Source organism: Hypanus sabinus, chromosome 10 (genome assembly GCF_030144855.1).
Source record: "Hypanus sabinus isolate sHypSab1 chromosome 10, sHypSab1.hap1, whole genome shotgun sequence".
Taxonomy (NCBI): Eukaryota; Metazoa; Chordata; class Chondrichthyes; order Myliobatiformes; family Dasyatidae; genus Hypanus; species Hypanus sabinus.
The window spans coordinates 155,379,310-155,395,228 of NC_082715.1; the positions used below are offsets into that span (position 1 = coordinate 155,379,310).

A 15,919-nucleotide genomic window follows, 5' to 3' on the forward strand; every position below is an offset into this window, starting at 1 on the left:
ACCGTGGAGTGGGGAGTGGGTCCGGTGTAAACCGTGGAGTGGGGATTGGGACCGGTGTAAACCGTGGTGTGGGGATTGGGAACGGTGTAAACCGTGGAGTGGGGAGTGGGACCGGTGTAAACCGTGGAGTCGGGAGTGGAAACGGTGTAAACCGTGGAGTGGGGAGTGGGACCGGTGTAAACAGTGGAGTGGGGATTGGGAACGGTGTAAACAGTGGAGTGGGGAGTGGGACCGGTGTAAACAGTGGAGTGGGGATTGGGAACGGTGTAAACAGTGGAGTGGGGAGTGGGACCGGTGTAAACAGTGGAGTGTGGAGTGGGACCGGTGTAAACAGTGGAGTGGGGAGTGGGACCGGTGTAAACAGTGGAGTGGGTAGTGGGAACGGTGTAAATCGTGGAGTTGGGAGTGGGATTGGGGAAATCGCGGAGTGAGGAATGGGACCGGTGTAAATCGTGGAATGGGAATAGGAACGAGGTAAACCGCAGAATGGGGAGTGGGACTGGGGTAAACCGTGGAGTGGGGAGTGGGACCGGTGTAAACCGCGGATTGGGGAGTGGGAATGGGGTAATCCGCAGAGTGGTGAGTTGTAACGGTGTAAACCGCGTAATGGGGAATGGGACCGGGATAAACCGTGGAGTGGGGAGTGGAAACGGGGTAAATCGTGGAGTGGGGAGTGGGAACGGTGTAAACCGCGGAGTGGGGAGTGGAAACGGGTTAAACCATGGAGTGGGGAGTGGGAATGGGGTAATCCGCAGAGTGGGGAGTAGTAACGGTGTAAACCGCATAATGGGGAATGGGACCGGTGTAAACCGTGGAGTGGGGAGTGGGAATGGTGTAAACTGTGGAGTGGGGAGTGGGATCGGTGTAAACAGTGGAGTGGGGAATGGGAACGGTGTAAACCGTGGAGTGGGGAGTGGGAATGGTGTAAACTGTGGAGTGGGGAGTGGGAACGGTGTAAAGACTGGAGTGGGGAGTGGGACCGGTGTAAACAATGGAGTGGGGAGTGGGACCGGTGTAAACAGTGGAGTGGGGATTGGGAACGGTGTAAACAGTGGAGTGGGGAGTGGGACCGGTGTAAACAGTGGAGTGGGGAGTGGGAACGGTGTAAACAGTGGAGTGGGGATTGGGAACAGTGTAAACCGTGGAGTGGGGATTGGGAACGGTGTAAACAGTGGAGTGGGGATTGGGAACAGTGTAAACAGTGGAGTGGGGAGTGGGACCGGTGTAAACAGTGGAGTGGGGAGTGGGACCGGTGTAAACAGTGGAGTGGGGATTGGGACCGGTGTAAACAGTGGAGTGGGGAGTGGGAACGGTGTAAATCGTGGAGTTGGGAGTGGGATTGGGGAAATCGCGGAGTGAGGAATGGGACCGGTGTAAATCGTGGAATGGGAATAGGAACGGGGTAAACCGCAGAATGGGGAGTGGGACTGGGGTAAACCGTGGAGTGGGGAGTGGGACCGGTGTAAACCGCGGAATGGGGAGTGGGAATGGGGTAATCCGCAGAGTGGTGAGTTGTAACGGTGTAAACCGCGTAATGGGGAATGGGACCGGGATAAACCGTGGAGTGGGGAGTGGAAACGGGGTAAATCGTGGAGTGGGGAGTGGGAACGGTGTAAACCGCGGAGTGGGGAGTGGAAACGGGTTAAACCATGGAGTGGGGAGTGGGAATGGGGTAATCCGCAGAGTGGGGAGTAGTAACAGTGTAAACCGCATAATGGGGAATGGGACCGGTGTAAACCGTGGAGTGGGGATTGGGAACGGTGTAAACCGTGGAGTGGGGAGTTGGACCGGTGTAAACCGTAGAGTGGGGAGTGGGACGGGTGTAAACCGTGGAGTGGGGATTGGGAACGGTGTAAACAGTGGAGTTGGGAGTGGGACCAGTGTAAACCGTGGAGTGGGGAGTGGGAACGGTGTAAACAGTGGAGTGGGGATTGGGACCGCTGTAAACCGTGGAGTGGGGAGTGAGAACGGTGTAAACCGTGGAGTGGGGATTGGGAACGGTGTAAACCGTGGAGTGGGGATTGGGACCGGTGTAAACCGTGGAGTGGGGAGTGGGAACGGTGTAAACCTTGGAGTGGGGAGTGGGAACGGTGTAAACAGTGGAGTGGGGAGTGGGATTGGGTAAACTGCGGTGTGGGGAGTGGAAAAGGGGTAAACAGTGGAGTGGGGAGTGGGACTGTTGTAATCCGCGGAGTGGGGAGTGGGAATGGGGTAATCCGCAGAGTGGGGAGTAGTAACAGTGTAAACCGCATAATGGGGAATGGGACCGGTGTAAACCGTGGAGTGGGGAGTGGGAACGGTGTAAACCGTGGAGTGGGGATTGGGAACGGTGTAAACCGTGGAGTTGGGAGTGGGAACGGGGTAAACCGTGGAGTGGGGAGTGGGACCGGGTTAAACCATGGAGTGGGGAGTGGGAATGGGGTAATCCGCAGTGTGGGGAGTAGTAACGGTGTAAACCGCGTAATGGGGAATGGGACCGGTGTAAACCGTGGAGTGGGGAGTGGGAACGGTGTAAACCGTGGAGTTGGGAGTGGGACCGGTGTAAACCGTGGAGTGGGGAGTGGGAACGGTGTAAACAGTGGAGTGGGGAGTGGGACCGGTGTAAACAATGGAGTGGGGAGTGGGAACGGTGTAATCCGTGGAGTGGGGATTGGGAACGGTGTAAACAATGGAGTGGGGAGTGGGAACGGTGTAAACCGTGGAGTGGGGAGTGGGAACGGTGTAAACCGTGGAGTGGGGATTGGGAACGGTGTAAACCGTGGAGTGGGGATTGGGACCGGTGTAAACCGTGGAGTGGGGATTGGGAACGGTGTAAACCGTGGAGTGGGGAGTGGGACCGGTGTAAACCGTGGAGTGGGGATTGGGAACGGTGTAAACCGTGGAGTGGGGAGTGGGACCGGTGTAAACAGTGGAGTGGGGATTGGGACCGGTGTAAACCGTGGAGTGGGGAGTGGGAACGGTGTAAACCGTGGAGTGGGGATTGGGAACGGTGTAAACCGTGGAGTGGGGATTGGGACCGGTGTAAACCGTGGAGTGGGGAGTGGGAACGGTGTAAACCGTGGAGTGGGGAGTGGGAACGGTGTAAACAGTGGAGTGGGGAGTGTGACCGGTGTAAACAGTGGAGTGGGGAGTGGGAACGGTGTAAACCGTGGAGTGGGGAGTGGGAACGGTGTAAACCGTGGAGTGGGGAGTGGGAACGGGGTAAACCGTGGAGTGGGGAGTGGGACCGGTGTAAACAGTGGAGTGGGGAGTGGGAACGGTGTAAACCGTGGAGTGGGGATTGGGAACGGTGTAATCAGTGGAGTGGGGAGTGGGAACGGTGTAAACAGTGGAGTGGGGTGTGGGACCGGTGTAAACAATGGAGTGGTGAGTGGGACCGGTGTAAACCGTGGAGTGGGGAGTGGAAACGGTGTAAACCGTGGAGTGGGGAGTGGGACCGGTGTAAACCGTGGAGTGGGGATTGGGAACGGTGTAAACCGTGGAGTAGGGAGTGGGACCGGTGTAAACCGTGGAGTGGGGAGTGGAAACGGTGTAAACCGTGGAGTTGGGAGTGGGACCAGTGTAAACCGTGGAGTGGGGATTGGGAACGGTGTAAACCGTGGAGTGGGGAGTGGGTCCGGTGTAAACCGTGGAGTGGGGATTGGGACCGGTGTAAACCGTGGTGTGGGGATTGGGAACGGTGTAAACCGTGGAGTGGGGAGTGGGACCGGTGTAAACCGTGGAGTCGGGAGTGGAAACGGTGTAAACCGTGGAGTGGGGAGATGGACCGGTGTAAACACATGGAGTGGGGATTGGGAACGGTGTAAACCGTGGAGTGGGGAGTGGGACCGGTGTATACCGTGGAGTGGGGATTGGGAACGGTGTAAACCGTGGAGTGGGGAGTGGGACTGGTGTAAACCGTGGAGTGGGGATTGGGACCGGTGTAAACCGTGGTGTGGGGATTGGGAACGGTGTAAACCGTGGAGTGGGGAGTGGGACCGGTGTAAACCGTGGAGTCGGGAGTGGAAACGGTGTAAACCGTGGAGTGGGGAGATGGACCGGTGTAAACACATGGAGTGGGGATTGGGAACGGTGTAAACCGTGGAGTGGGGAGTGGGACCGGTGTATACCGTGGAGTGGGGATTGGGAACGGTGTAAACCGTGGAGTGGGGAGTGGGACTGGTGTAAACAGTGGAGTGGGGATTGGGAACGGTTTAAACCGTGGAGTGGGGAGTGGGACCGGTGTAAACAGTGGAGTGGGGATTGGGAACGGTGTAAACAGTGGAGTGGGGAATGGGAACGGTGTAAACCGTGGAGTGGGGAGTGGGAATGGTGTAAACTGTGGAGTGGGGAGTGGGAACGGTGTAAACAGTGGAGTGGGGAGTGGGACCGGTGTAAACAATGGAGTGGGGAGTTGGACCGGTGTAAACAGTGGAGTGGGGATTGGGAACGGTGTAAACAGTGGAGTGGGGAGTGGGAACGGTGTAAACCTTGGAGTGGGGAGTGGGAACGGTGTAAACAGTGGAGTGGGGAGTGGGATTGGGTAAACTGCGGTGTGGGGAGTGGAAAAGGGGTAAACAGTGGAGTGGGGAGTGGGACTGTTGTAATCCGCGGAGTGGGGAGTGGGAACGGGGTAAAAAGTGGAGTGGGCAGTGAGACTGAGGTAAACCGTGGAGCGGGGAGTGGGAACGGGGTAAACCGTGGAGTGGGGAGTGGGACCGGGTTAAACCATGGAGTGGGGAGTGGGAACGGTGTAAACCGCGTAATGGGGAATGGGAACGGTGTAAACAGTAGAGTGGGGAGTGGGAACGGTGTAAACCGTGGAGTTGGGAGTGGGACCGGTGTAAACCGTGGAGTGGGGAGTGGGAACGGTGTAAACCGTGGAGTGGGGAGTTGGACCGGTGTAAACCGTAGAGTGGGGAGTGGGACGGGTGTAAACCGTGGAGTGGGGATTGGGAACGGTGTAAACAGTAGAGTGGGGAGTGGGAACGGTGTAAACCGTGGAGTTGGGAGTGGGACCGGTGTAAACCGTGGAGTGGGGAGTGGGATTGGGTAAACTGCGGTGTGGGGAGTGGAAAAGGGGTAAACAGTGGAGTGGGGAGTGGGACTGTTGTAATCCGCGGAGTGGGGAGTGGGAACGGGGTAAAAAGTGGAGTGGGCAGTGAGACTGAGGTAAACCGTGGAGCGGGGAGTGGGAACGGGGTAAACCGTGGAGTGGGGAGTGGGAATGGGGTAATCCGCAGTGTGGGGAGTAGTAACGGTGTAAACCGCGTAATGGGGAATGGGACCGGTGTAAACCGTGGAGTGGGGAGTGGGAACGGTGTAAACCGAGGAGTTGGGAGTGGGACCGGTGTAAACCGTGGAGTGGGGAGTGGGAACGGTGTAAACCGTGGAGTGGGGATTGGGAACGGTGTAAACAGTGGAGTGGGGAGTGGGACCGGTGTAAACAATGGAGTGGGGAGTGGGAACGGTGTAAACCGTGGAGTGGGGATTGGGAACGGTGTAAACAATGGAGTGGGGAGTGGGAACGGTGTAAACCGTGGAGTGGGGAGTGGGAACGGTGTAAACCGTGGAGTGGGGATTGGGAACGGTGTAAACCGTGGAGTGGGGATTGGGACCGGTGTAAACCGTGGAGTGGGGATTGGGAACGGTGTAAACCGTGGAGTGGGGAGTGGGACCGGTGTAAACCGTGGAGTGGGGATTGGGAACGGTGTAAACCGTGGAGTGGGGAGTGGGACCGGTGTAAACAGTGGAGTGGGGATTGGGACCGGTGTAAACCGTGGAGTGGGGAGTGGGAACGGTGTAAACCGTGGAGTGGGGATTGGGAACGGTGTAAACCGTGGAGTGGGGATTGGGACCGGTGTAAACCGTGGAGTGGGGAGTGGGAACGGTGTAAACCGTGGAGTGGGGAGTGGGAACGGTGTAAACAGTGGAGTGGGGAGTGTGACCGGTGTAAACAGTGGAGTGGGGAGTGGGAACGGTGTAAACCGTGGAGTGGGGAGTGGGAACGGTGTAAACCGTGGAGTGGGGATTGGGAACGGGGTAAACCGTGGAGTGGGGAGTGGGACCGGTGTAAACAGTGGAGTGGGGAGTGGGAACGGTGTAAACCGTGGAGTGGGGATTGGGAACGGTGTAAACCGTGGAGTGGGGAGTGGGACCGGTGTAAACCGTGGAGTCGGGAGTGGAAACGGTGTAAACCGTGGAGTGGGGAGATGGACCGGTGTAAACACATGGAGTGGGGATTGGGAACGGTGTAAACCGTGGAGTGGGGAGTGGGACCGGTGTATACCGTGGAGTGGGGATTGGGAACGGTGTAAACCGTGGAGTGGGGAGTGGGACCGGTGTAAACCGTGGAGTGGGGATTGGGACCGGTGTAAACCGTGGTGTGGGGATTGGGAACGGTGTAAACCGTGGAGTGGGGAGTGGGACCGGTGTAAACCGTGGAGTCGGGAGTGGAAACGGTGTAAACCGTGGAGTGGGGAGATGGACCGGTGTAAACACATGGAGTGGGGATTGGGAACGGTGTAAACCGTGGAGTGGGGAGTGGGACCGGTGTATACCGTGGAGTGGGGATTGGGAACGGTGTAAACCGTGGAGTGGGGAGTGGGACTGGTGTAAACAGTGGAGTGGGGATTGGGAACGGTTTAAACCGTGGAGTGGGGAGTGGGACCGGTGTAAACAGTGGAGTGGGGATTGGGAACGGTGTAAACAGTGGAGTGGGGAATGGGAACGGTGTAAACCGTGGAGTGGGGAGTGGGAATGGTGTAAACTGTGGAGTGGGGAGTGGGAACGGTGTAAACAGTGGAGTGGGGAGTGGGACCGGTGTAAACAATGGAGTGGGGAGTTGGACCGGTGTAAACAGTGGAGTGGGGATTGGGAACGGTGTAAACAGTGGAGTGGGGAGTGGGAACGGTGTAAACCTTGGAGTGGGGAGTGGGAACGGTGTAAACAGTGGAGTGGGGAGTGGGATTGGGTAAACTGCGGTGTGGGGAGTGGAAAAGGGGTAAACAGTGGAGTGGGGAGTGGGACTGTTGTAATCCGCGGAGTGGGGAGTGGGAACGGGGTAAAAAGTGGAGTGGGCAGTGAGACTGAGGTAAACCGTGGAGCGGGGAGTGGGAACGGGGTAAACCGTGGAGTGGGGAGTGGGACCGGGTTAAACCATGGAGTGGGGAGTGGGAACGGTGTAAACCGCGTAATGGGGAATGGGAACGGTGTAAACAGTAGAGTGGGGAGTGGGAACGGTGTAAACCGTGGAGTTGGGAGTGGGACCGGTGTAAACCGTGGAGTGGGGAGTGGGAACGGTGTAAACCGTGGAGTGGGGAGTTGGACCGGTGTAAACCGTAGAGTGGGGAGTGGGACGGGTGTAAACCGTGGAGTGGGGATTGGGAACGGTGTAAACAGTAGAGTGGGGAGTGGGAACGGTGTAAACCGTGGAGTTGGGAGTGGGACCGGTGTAAACCGTGGAGTGGGGAGTGGGAACGGTGTAAACCGTGGAGTGGGGATTGGGAACGGTGTAAACAGTAGAGTGGGGATTGGGACCGCTGTAAACCGTGGAGTGGGGAGTGAGAACGGTGTAAACCGTGGAGTGGGGATTGGGAACGGTGTAAACCGTGGAGTGGGGATTGGGACCGGTGTAAACCGTGGAGTGGGGAGTGGGAACGGTGTAAACCTTGGAGTGGGGAGTGGGAACGGTGTAAACAGTGGAGTGGGGAGTGGGACTGTTGTAATCCGCGGAGTGGGGAGTGGGAACGGGGTAAAAAGTGGAGTGGGCAGTGAGACTGAGGTAAACCGTGGAGCGGGGAGTGGGAACGGGGTAAACCGTGGAGTGGGGAGTGGGACCGGGTTAAACCATGGAGTGGGGAGTGGGAATGGGGTAATCCGCAGAGTGGGGAGTAGTAACGGTGTAAACCGCGTAATGGGGAATGGGACCGGTGTAAACCGTGGAGTGGGGAGTGGGAACGGTGTAAACCGTGGAGTTGGGAGTGGGACCGGTGTAAACCGTGGAGTGGGGAGTGGGACCGGTGTAAACCGTGGAGTGGGGATTGGGAACGGTGTAAACCGTGGAGTGGGGAGTGGGAACGGTGTAAACCGTGGAGTGGGGAGAGGGACGGGTGTAAACCGTGGTGTGGGGATTGGGAACGGTGTAATCCGTGGAGTGGGGAGTGGGACCGGTGTAAACCGTGGAGTGGGGAGTGGGACCGGTGTAAACAGTGGAGTGGGGATTGGGAACGGTGTATACCGTGGAGTGGGGAGTGGGACCGGTGTAAACCGTGGAGTGGGGATTGGGAACGGTGTAAACCGTGGAGTGGGGAGTGGGACCGGTGTAAACAGTGGAGTGGGGAGTGGGAACGGTGTAAACCGTGGAGTGGGGAGTGGGACGGGTGTAAACAGTGGAGTGGGGATTGGGAACGGTGTAAACCGTGGAGTGGGGAGTGGGACCGGTGTAAACCGTGGAGTGGGGATTGGGAACGGTGTAAACCGTGGAGTGGGGAGTGGGAACGGTGTAAACAGTGGAGTGGGGAGTGGAAACGGTGTAAACTGTGGAGTGGGGAGTGGGACCGGTGTAAACAGTGGAGTGGGGATTGGGAACGGTGTAAACAGTGGAGTGGGGAGTGGAAACGGTGTAAACCGTGGAGTGGGGAGTGGGACCGGTGTAAACAGTGGAGTGGGGATTGGGAACGGTGTAAACCGTGGAGTGGGGAGTGGGAACGGTGTAAACAGTGGAGTGGGGAGTGGGACCGGTGTAAACAGTGGAGTGGGGAGTGGGACCGGTGTAAACAGTGGAGTGGGGAGTGGGAACGGTGTAAATCGTGGAGTTGGGAGTGGGATTGGGGAAATCGCGGAGTGAGGAATGGGACCGGTGTAAATCGTGGAATGGGAATAGGAATGGGGTAAACCGCGGAATGGGGAGTGGGACTGGGGTAAACCGTGGAGTGGGGAGTGGGACCGGTGTAAACCACGGAATGGGGAGTGGGAATGGGGTAATCCGCAGAGTGGTGAGTTGTAACGGTTTAAACCGCGTAATGGGGAATGGGACCGGGATAAACCGTGGAGTGGGTAGTGGGACCGGGGTAAACAGTGGAGTGGGGAGCGGGAACGGGTTAAACCATGGAGTGGGGGAGTGGGAATGGGGTATTCCGCAGAGTGGGGAGTAGTAACGGTGTAAACCGCATAATGGGGAATGGGACCGGTGTAAACCGTGGAGTGGGGAGTGGGAACGGTGTAAACCGTGGAGTGGGGAGTGGGAACGGTGTAAACCGTGGAGTGGGGATTGGGACCGGAGTAAACCGTGGAGTGGGGAGTGGGAACGAGATAAACAGTGGAGTGGGGAATGGGATTGGGGAAATCGCGGAGTGAGGAATGGGACCGGGGTAAACTGAGGAGTTGGGAGTGGGACCGATGTAAGTCGCGGAGTGGGGAGTCGGAACGGGGAAACCGCGGAATATGGATCCTGCCATCCGCTGCTCTACATGCAGTGGGTAGCTGTGTCAGCGATACACACCATTTGCTGAGTAACAACTTCACCAGGGCGTGGTTTAAGTTCAACACTGTTCACAATCTCCAGCAGTAATCAAGGAGCTGTTGCTGATTATTCTCTGCTTTCCTGCAGGTTGTATATCATTTACAAGTCTCGTCAGGACTTCGTGCTTGAACAGCTGTACTTTCATTTTCAGAGCGATAGCCGAGTGTTCTGGAGGTCTGAGGTGAGTAAGTCCAGAATTGTGGTCCCACAGGTCTGTGTATTCATCAATATGTACTGTGTTGGCTTTTGTATAATCAACAGGTACAGCCCTGGCCTGTGTATGAGACTCGTCTGTGCTCTATCAGCGAGGCTGCTGGTAGCTGTAACGGTTGGACAATGTGTTGGCAGGAGTGCCTGTTCCTGTGTTGTACGAAGTCTAGAGACAGATTCCTCTGGATGGAACCTTGGGGAGGCTGTGCCACACCAGTGTAGATGATGTGCTTAGGACCGTAGATCCATCACCGTCGTGGCACAAGTTAACCACAATGTTCCCCTGCTCTCTGCAGTTTCAATGAGTGAGAGGTGGCTATTATGAAATAAGGGCAATTGTTAGAGTGAACACTAGCAGGACTTTTCCCCATCAAGTTGGGTGAGACTGGAACTAGGTTCAGAGTGAAAGGTGAAATATTTCAGGAGAATCTGAAATGAATTATGCCACTCTGAGAGGGGTGCGAATGTGGGACGAGTTCCTGGTGGAAGTGGTCGGTGCAGGTTCAGTTGTAACACTGGATAGGATAGGATAGGATAGGATAGGGACATTGATGGGAGGGATATTGTCCAGATGCCGGTACATGGGACTAGACAGAAGATGAAGCCAGCATGGACTAGATGGACTGAAGGGCCTGTTTCTGTGTTGTAGGGCTCTATGACTTTGTACTTTCTTCAGTCAGATTTGAGAGACAGGACCTTACCCACACAAAGCCAAACCGACTGGCCATGCTTTTCCTGAATCAGGATCATCAGCATAGAATTTGTTGTGCTCATAACTCCTGCCCCTGAGAATCTTTTCCAGTCGTGTCTCTTCCACTGACAGAAGATTCAACACAGCCGTCCCTGATCTCATGTCTTCCCCTTGCTGATGCAAACTGATTGGATACAGAATTGGAAGGTGGTAGTAGATAGTTGGTCTTCAGATTGAGAAGGCATGTGACCAATGGATTCAGGGGACATAATTTCTAAAACTGGTGAAGATGGAATTGGCACACTGGTCTTCAGTTGGGCACAGAGTACAGGAGCTGGCGGTACATCACTTTATAGCCGTACAAGACATGAGTGAGACCACATGTAGAGTGTTGTGTGCTGTTCTGGTTGTTCAGCTGTCAGGAAGATATCATGAAGCTCGAGAAGATGCAGATTCAGAAGGATTTTGCCGGGCTTCAGTTATGAGGGAAAGTGGACAGACTGTGACTGTTTTCCTCGAGGCAGAAGGGTGACTTTACAGAGGTATATAGAATCATAAGGTGCGTGTTGACGGATTTCTCAGGGTAGGGGAGTCTCACACTAGAGGGCACAGCTGACCTGTCGGGCGTGCCTTATTCTGATTGTCAGGAGTCGCTTCCATCGTGACCTGTGAGTTCAGGAGCTGCTGCTTCTTTTCCCATTGGATAGTTGCCTGCTGTCCGGTTTCAAACATCCTGGGTGTATAAAATTACACGTGGAAAGGGCTTACTCTCTTGCTCCTTTGTTTAAGGCAAGGATGCACATGACCATCGGGAAGGTATGCTCTGTAAACTTTCAACAGAGTATGCTTGTTGAATGTGTGTGTGTCTGTTGAATATTCTGCTTTGTACTGTCTGTAAGCTGGGGAACATGAATATTTGGCTGAATTTTTACTGTTTGTAAATAAATGATCAATATACCTATTCAAAGTCAGTGCATTTCCTGTCTCACTTGCCAAACCCCTGATCCTGACACAACATTACATTTGGCACTGCGAGCAGGGTCTGGCTTTTTGAGCAGAAATGCATTTCCTTAAGGGGTTATTTAAAAGAGACGACTCTCGGTATGAGAGATGGATAATAGTGCAGGCTTTGGAAGTCTCGCTATCTTACTGACGGGTTACGGGATTGGTCAGACCGGTTAGATGTTGCTGGGGTTGAAATGGGACATCACATGGTTTCAATGTTTAAGTGGTTGGGTTTTCCCAGGAGGAGCCTGCAGAATGTTTCTCGCCTGTTTGCAGCAATTGTAAGGTGTCAGTGTAAAATAATAGGGGGGCATCAGCCTGCAGCTTCTTCCTCTCAGGAGGGAGGTGGGGACGAGGCTCAGGAATGTGCAGGAGATGGCGTATTGGAGACAGCAGAGCTCAGATTCTCCACTAAGGAACTAGTATTGGAGTATAAAAGAATCTTCTGCGTTTCCTAATCATTTGTGGGGCACGAGAAACCACGACACTAGCAAGTTTAGGGAATAGGTAAAGCAAAAAAGGCAGTTGAGTCTTTGGCTGTGTGGTTATTGAGGTTATGGGATGTGGGGGTACTAGAGAGAGCCTATCTAACAGAGGTGGGATCCTTAGGGAGCCCTTCATCCCAACACACGATCAATAATGCCCTGGGATCACTGCTTGCTTCCCCCGAGCATCATGCATGCTATGGGTTTGAGTAATGGCAGCAGTTAAACTTGGGTCTGGCGCTGTTCCTGAATGGAATTTAAACGCCCAAGCGGAGTGCAGCATAGTAGAGGAGGCTACTAAAGTTCTACATCAGTGAGTTCTTATCACAGAAATATACCGCGAGAGTGGTAGCTCGCCAGAGATTATTGAATTGACTTCTGGACTGGCAGGACTCGTGATTATTTTGGGATTTTCCCAATAAAAGGGGTAGTGCTGTCTTTGATACGATCAGCTGTTGGTCATCCTGTAAGTACAGCGATTCAATTATTACAAGGTTTAGAGATGTAGGAGAGGGTGCGTGTAGCCAGTTACTGAAGTCGGAAAAGGGGATGTGGAGTGGGGATCCCGAGTGCCCAGTACAGAAATGATTCACCGTCGCTTAAAGCTGGGGTTCCGGGGGAGCAGGTAAATGGGGTTCCTGCACCCACCCTCTATGCAACGTGGAGGAAGTTCTGTATGGAAAAGCAGAAAAGGGAGGCTTTTGAGGGGAAAGGGTCATCGTTCAAGTCCTCTGAAAATAAGAATTCATTTTCCTCTACAAAATTCCTCGTATTGTATTCAGGGTTGCTGCAAAGGATATCCGTTCATCAGCAGGAGGATGGGGTGGTGAGCACATTCAAGCCTCATTGTTGTAGGCAGAGGGTCATTCGACTTGCATCCTATTCCCTGTAAACAGTGTGAATGATTTGAACGTGTTCACCGTGCATGTGTGGACTTTGCCTTTAAGGGACACTGTGAATGTGCTGAGTCCCACCCATTTTTCCCTTTATCTCTTGTTCTCTGATAAGTGTTGTTTCTCTGTGAAAAATTAACCATCTCTGTTAAGTTTTTGCAGTTCCATAGGAAGTCTTAAAGAAGAGCACAGCCCAGCTTTGCGATCTGTGCTTTCTATTTTGCGTTCTGATGTTACTGTGTTTGTTTGGTTAATTACTTTGTTTTTAAGTCTGTTTATTGTGTCTTGCTTCCCCAGTGGTTTTAGGGATAACTCATTTTTCAGAGAGGGCATATGAGATTTGAGTTGAAATTTGTGCAACTTTATTCCGGATATGAGATGCCCCCATCTCAAAGGAAATTGATCATTTGGGGAGCAATTCTAGTGGCTGGTTTTGTGTTTTCTAAATATCCAGCGACTGATCAGGACCGAGTGCAATCTGTTATCTCCCTGCATTGCAGAATGGCAACATGGTGGGAAATCCTGTTGTACATTCCTGTGGATAAGCGCTTGAATTCTCACCCTGGACCAACGGGTCAGATTGATGAATTTGTAAGAAGACTCCTTGCTACGTCACAGATGGGATGCCACTGATATTGATCCCTTTAACAAGAAAAATACTTGTGGGGGGGGGGAGTGATCTGGCTTCTCGGGCCTTGGCATTCATATGGGAGAGCTGGGAGGGGGTAGTCTGTTCCCAGAGTATGGAAACTGCCTCAAGGGGCTTAAGCCCCCGTGGAGTGAGTGCTTTAAGGGCTGGTATCTCCCTCGTACTCTTTGGAGAATTGGAATGCCCTGACTTTGTGATTTTGCCACCTGAGCGAGTGTTGGTGTGTGGTAAGTTGAGTCAGGGTGGGTACAGGGTGCAAGGTCGATAGCAAGTAGGAGCGGGCGTGGTACCCTGGGACGGCAGTGTCTGTGCCGAATGGTGTGGTGAAGCTGGGCACTTACGGGTACGCGGTACCCTAGCCTACCCCTGGTTCCCACAGGGTGGCACTGTTGAAATGTGGTGCTGTATGAATGCCACCCCAGTGGGTTACTGGGTGAGCACCATGCCCATGCTGGTTGGCAAGAAGGCTGTTACACAGGAAGGAAGGACAGACTGTGCCAGGAAAGGATGCCTTGGACTATCTGTTCACAAGGAAGGTGCCACTTGTATGGTTATTGGTTAAGGAGGCTGCACCTACATTCCTGACGGCTGGGGTAACATCTCTCATTCCTCAGGTCATTGTCCTTGCCCTTACCCTCTTGATATCAGTGATTCTCCTTAATCTTGCCTCCCCAGAGCACCTCACAGAAGATCAAAGATCGCAACACAGTTGCATGTTGTGCCAAACCTCGTAGCCCTTTTTAATGTTCTGAATTTCCTTTTCCCTCGTGCTTCCTTGACACCTGTCAAGTCTTTGTCTCATTTCACCTCCGAGGTGCTTCTTTTTTCCCCTGACTGAACTTACACCATCTCTTGTCATCCAGGGCTGCTGGACCCAGCTCCCCTCACCATTTACACCAACGTACTGGTCATTAACTCTCCTCAACTGGCCTTTCAGTGACTTCACATCTCAGACGTGGATCCAGCACCAAGGAGTCTCAAACCGAAATCCTCTAATCACAGTCAGAATCAGAATCGGGTTTATCATCACCAGCATGTGAGGTGAAATCTGTTAACTGAGCAGCAGCAGGTCAATGCAATATCTGAGATCGAAAGAAAATAACTCAATCAATTACTGTAATTGTGTAATATTCATTGTTCATTCATACTTTATTGTCACCAAACAATTGATACTAGAGCGTACTATCATCACAGCGATATTTGTTTCTGCGCTTCGCGCTCTCTGAAGTACAAATTGAAGTAAATGTAATAAAAATTTAAACTATAAATCATAATTAGAAAATAGAAAAGGGAAAGTAAGGTAGTGCAAGTTAGGTCCGGATATTTGGAAGGTACGGCCCAGATCCGGGTCAGGATCTGTTCAGCAGTCTTATCACAGTTGGAAAGAAGCTGTTCCCAAATCTGGCCATATGAGTCTTCAAGCTCCTGAACCTTCTCCCGGAGGGAAGAGGGACAAAAAGTGTGTTTGCTGGGTGGGTCGTGTCCTTGATTATCCTGGCAGCACTGCTCCGACAGCGTGTGGTGTAAAGTGAGTCCAAGGATAGAAGATTGGTTTGTGTGATGTGCTGGGCCGTGTTCTCGATCTTCTGCAGCTTCTTCTGGTCTTGGACAGGACATCTTCCATACCAGGTTATGATGCACCCTAGAAGAATGCTTTCTACAGCGCACCTATAAAAATTAGTGAGGGTTTTAGGGGTCAGGCCAAATTTCTGCAGCTTTCTCAGGAAGTAAATGCACTGGTGGGCCTTCTTGGCAGTGGACTCTACTTGGTTTGATCAAGTCAGGTCATTTGTGATATTCACCCTGAGGAACTTAAAGCTTTTGACCTGTTCCACCTGCGCACCACCGATGTAGATGGGGTCATGCGGTCCGCTACTCCTTCTGAAGTCAACAACCAATTCCTTCGTCTTGCTGACATTGAGGGATAGGTTATTGTCTTCGCACCATGACACCAGGTTCTTAATTTCCTCTCTGTACTCAGACTCATCATTACCCAAGATACGGCCTACAATTGTGGTGTCATCAGCAAACTTATACATTGAGTTCGATGGAAACTTGGCTACACAGTCATGGGTGTACAGTGAGTACAGCAGGGGGCTGAGTGCACAGCCTGTGGGGCACCGGTGCTCAGAGTGATTGTAGAGGAGAGCTTGTCCCCTATTTTTACAGCCTGGGTCCTGTCGGTGAGGAAGTTGAAGATCCAGCTGCAGATCTGAGTGCTAAGACCCAGGTTCCGGAGCTTAGGAATCAGTTTATTTGGAATGATGGTATTAAAGGCAGAGCTGTACTCAATGAAAAGGAGCCTTACATATGCGTCTTTATTCTCCAGGTGTTCTAAGAAGGAATGTAGTGCCAGAGAGTGGCATCTGCTGTTGACCTGTTGCTCTGGGAGGCAAATTGCAAAGCGTCGAGGTTGACCGGTAGGTTATGGTTGATGAGTGCCATAACCAATTGCTCGAAGCACTTCCTAGCAATTGATGTTAG

At 53.2% G+C, this 15,919-nt stretch overlaps 1 protein-coding gene across 2 annotated transcripts in view; it reads left to right on the plus strand.

Annotated features, from left to right (window-relative positions):
* Positions 1–15,919, plus strand: part of LOC132401263 (glutathione hydrolase 1 proenzyme-like) — a 572,601-nt gene that overhangs the window by 119,067 nt on the left and 437,615 nt on the right. The window contains exon 2 of one of the 2 annotated variants that reach the window (XM_059983295.1): positions 9,590–9,683. The gene's annotated coding sequence lies outside the window, so the exon portion shown is untranslated. Of the gene's footprint in view, positions 1–9,589; positions 9,684–12,220; positions 12,360–15,919 lie in introns of those variants that run through there. The other variant, XM_059983294.1, reaches the window with a different exon arrangement.